Here is a 3,918-nt window from a genome sequence, read left to right as displayed (position 1 = left end):
CCCGATCGCAAATCTAAAGAAGAAAAGTAGGATGCTGAATGAAGGCAATCCAATGCGTCATCAATCCTTGGAAGATGGTGAAAGTCTTTCTTGGTAATGGAATTGAGACGGCGGTAGTCTACACAAAATCTCCAAGTATCGCCTTTCTTTTTCACAAGTATAACTGGAGCAGCCCACGGACTGGATGATTCCGGAATCACTCCTTTCTGTAGCATTTCGTGAACCTGTTCGTCGATAACCTTGTGCTCTGACGGTGATACTCGATAGGGTTTCTCAATGTGCACATTACAGGGTCGCAGTGCCCAATGTATCATTTATGATATGCTGTGTTTGATACCTACAAATTGTGATTTAAGCTTAAGAAATACAGGAACCTCTAGTCATGTTTTTTTTCTATGCTCGATCGAGTTCTCACTTGTGGATAGCTTAGCAAACTAATTACTAATTAATTACTATGTAGCAACAAATGCAGGCACCAACAAAGGATGTGAAAGAAGACTGTTATTGGTGTTCATGCTCACTCTGCTTGGCCATGAACCAAGCACCTTTTGTGAATCTTTTTACCTGACATAAATCACGCTTAAAGCTATATTTGCACACAGATTTATTGGGCGTGCTGTTTCTATTGTTCAACCCTTAACTTTGTGTGCGGAGTCTACCTCCAGCCTTGGCTATGCCTGAACAAAAGGAACAGCAGGATGCCACCTCACCCCCAGATATCAAATGATGTGGCGTGTCAAGGCTGGAAGACTGTGTTGCATTCAGCAGCACTGACAACCATATTGTGGAGGACTGGCTTTCCTCCGTCGTACGGTTGCTCTGCTGCTGGCGGTCGCGGTGAAAGGGACCGTGCATAGCCGGTATTCAACACATGGCGCTGTCGCGCAGCAGCCGATGGCCGCAAGGAATGAAATCCCGGCACTGTAAAGGAACAAAGACCTGCTCTATTTTTTTTCTTGCCTATATTGACATTATCTTTCATACTAGTGTCTGTCACCTACGTCCCTTGCTGCTCGAGTTTAGGCAACATTGCGCAAGGCGCCGTCGCCACGGGAGTCAAGCCGAGGGCAAGCCGACGTAGCTACGGCCACCCTTCCTGCGTCGCTGATTGGTCACGTCGGCTTGCGGCAGCCGGAGAACGTCGCAAAAATGGTTCTTGCATCCATTCTCTGGACGGCAAAAAACCTTGACGAGCGTGAGCACAACCCCCCGCGCACGTCAGTCTGAGAACGTCAAATGGTGCACGTCAAGCCACGGTGCCGCTAACGTGAACGTGCATTTTCCCCGCAGGCCTGAAAGAGCGCGCGTCAGCCGCCGCTGTGGCGCATTGAGCAATGTTGCCTAAACTCGAGCAGCATGGGACGTAGGCGACAGACACTAGTATGAAAGATAAGGTCAATATAGGCAAGAAAAAAAAAACAGCAGGTCTTCGTTCTTTCACAGTGCAGGGGTTTCATTCTCTGCGGCCGTCGGCTGCTGCGTGACAGCGCCATGTGTTGAATACCGGCTATGCACGGTCCCTTTCACCGCGACCATAGAGAAAGGAATTCAACAAGAGGGGACACTCCCATAGGGCCCAGCGGCCGAATTGACTGCAGTGTGCCAAGCGGTCGGTGTCGATCACTTACATCACTTCCGGTTTCGGTTTTGGGCGCGCGTATTTTGAACGTAAGTTAGCACGCCGGCTGCGCCCCCCCCCCCTCTTTTTTTTTCTTTTTTTTTTTGCTCTTCGTGTAGAATCTGTTTATTATTTAGTAAAAATGATTGCGAACGATCTCGTAAAGTCCCATCGAATCTGTTCCACGTGCAATTTCACAAAGTAGACGCAAGACCTTTTGTGCAATGAGGAAATATTTATTTTGCTCTATACAAAAGCTCGTTCCGCGCTTTTTGTGCGTTCATCCAACGTTGTGACACCAGCAGGTAAGGCAGTAGTTCCTGTATGAAGCTCCACCGGACGGCACCAGCTGAAAAAAAAAGTAAATTACAAGCATGTTACATTTTCAAGCACGTAACAGCATGTTACAAGCATGAGTCATTTTGGTATTTAGACATAGGAATACTGCGTGTAGAGGCGAAACGTGCGAAAGCGGTGAATACGCGGCATTACAAACAAAAGCAATTCGCTTTTACATACATGGCGTAGAAAATACCCGACTCATCCCAAATATATATGAAAACATCTGATTTCCAAGCGTTCCCCATTTCCGGGCATTATTTCCTGCACTTTGGCAGCACAAATACACGAGCGACTTCGCGTTTCCAAAACTTGGCCTCGGGCGACGTGACGGTACGCTACATACATAGAGACGGACGCAACAGGCTCTCAAGACAAATGCGTGGGTGCAATGCCTTTTTTCAGTCCTTTAGAAGACGTAATTTTCGAATAACAAGTTTCTGTTATGTTCGTCGTTCGCGCGTTCTGCCGGCGCCAGCAGCACACACCATGTTATCACTCTTGGCAATCGCCCATCGCGTTTTCAACAGGCGTGAGTACCGAAAGAAGGTATATGTTGTTGCGGAGCCACAAAAAACGTCACAGACTTGTCCCTCTAAGATTCATTACACGCGAAACTAACTTTATCACCACCGCCGAGCTGCTTATCGCTAACTGCGTCACAGCGCGCTGTGCGGCCAGCGTGCCTCAAAAGTACCCCAGAAAGTAACGAAATTACTTTTTCAGTAATGTCTGGCGTCATAGAAAGCGGCACCAACTTCTCCTAGCAAGATGCACTAGACTACACATGCGTGACCACGGCTGAGTTCTCGCTAACTGCGACACGGCGCCCTGTGCGGCCAGTGTGGCTCAAAAACCGAAATAAGTTACAATAGTCCCATAGGAAGCGTCGGAAACATGTCTCAGCACGATTCATTAACTCAAATTAACTGCGCCAGGATGGCCGAGCTGTTTTTCGCTAACTGCGTCTTAAGTCTCGGTCCCGTGCCGTAAGCCTAATTGCGTCGTAGACTGTGAAACAAGATTTCTCACCTTGCCGTAGTCCAATAGTGCAGTGGTGTCTTGTCCCAGTGCAGAAGGAACGCAAGAATACGCTGAGAGCCCAATAAACCAGGTTACAGTTAAAAAAGAAAAAAAAAAAAAGAAAGAAGGAGACAGACGGGTCGCCGCGCGCGAGCGCTCAAACGCGCGCGCAGCCGTCCTCGCTGGCTTCGGGGGAGTGTCTGGTGGATGACGCATGTATCTTGCGCGTCATTGACCTGTGGCTAGGTAAGGCAAGGAAAATAAGTCGCAAAGCTTAAGTTCATTTATACGCAAAACGTTTTAGTTTTCGCGGCAAAGAATTTAAAAAATAAATCAATGCCTGTTAACTTAAGTTCACTTTCTTTTTTTTTTTTTTTCGATGCTCGCGGCAGCTAACGTTCGGTGTCAAAAGTATAGCGTGACGTACGGTGACGTGTTTCCTGTTGCCAGTTTTTGCCGAGTGTCCCCTCTTGTTGAATTTCTTTCTCTATGCCGCGACCGCCAGCAGCAGAGCAACCGTACGACGCACTATGCATTTTATCAAGCGTGACAAGACACAGCGCGAGAGCGAGGGGGAAGCATAACGTCACCCACGGCACTCTCGACCCAAGCGCGCGGAGCGAGACAGCAGCGCCCCGTTGTGGCCAGGCAGCCGCTCCGGCCGCCGGAGCCGTGGTCCGTATACTTTCTTGGCCGATAGTACATTCAAATGCCCCGACATTCGACGTGATGGGCGTTTCGAGCTTTCAGCGCGGAAACTGATGCAGGACAAGTTCAGCCATACGGGTGTCGAAACCGTGCCTTTGCGCAGAAGATACTTTGTTTGGAGGCCGATGAACGCTTTGATCGTAGAGTGCTCGTCCTTTCGTCGGACGCCAAGACTGTCGGCCAGCGCTGTCCCAGGAAAACTAAAGTGAACAATTATCTGGCGGTCTCAA

At 48.8% G+C, this 3,918-nt stretch overlaps 1 long non-coding RNA gene across 1 annotated transcript; it reads right to left on the bottom strand.

The window, feature by feature from the left end:
• Positions 1 to 1,833: 1,833 nt before the first annotated feature.
• Positions 1,834 to 3,466, bottom strand: LOC125942779 (uncharacterized). The gene is made up of 2 exons (XR_007465351.1): positions 2,990 to 3,466; positions 1,834 to 1,967 (listed from the first exon to the last, which is right to left on the bottom strand). It is a non-coding gene; the product is annotated as an uncharacterized LOC125942779 (long non-coding RNA).
• Between the last annotated feature and the right edge of the window lie 452 nt (positions 3,467 to 3,918).

Source organism: Dermacentor silvarum, chromosome 1, assembly GCF_013339745.2.
Source record: "Dermacentor silvarum isolate Dsil-2018 chromosome 1, BIME_Dsil_1.4, whole genome shotgun sequence".
NCBI classification, from domain to species: domain Eukaryota; kingdom Metazoa; phylum Arthropoda; class Arachnida; order Ixodida; family Ixodidae; genus Dermacentor; species Dermacentor silvarum.
This window is presented reverse-complemented; position numbering and strand designations above follow the sequence as displayed.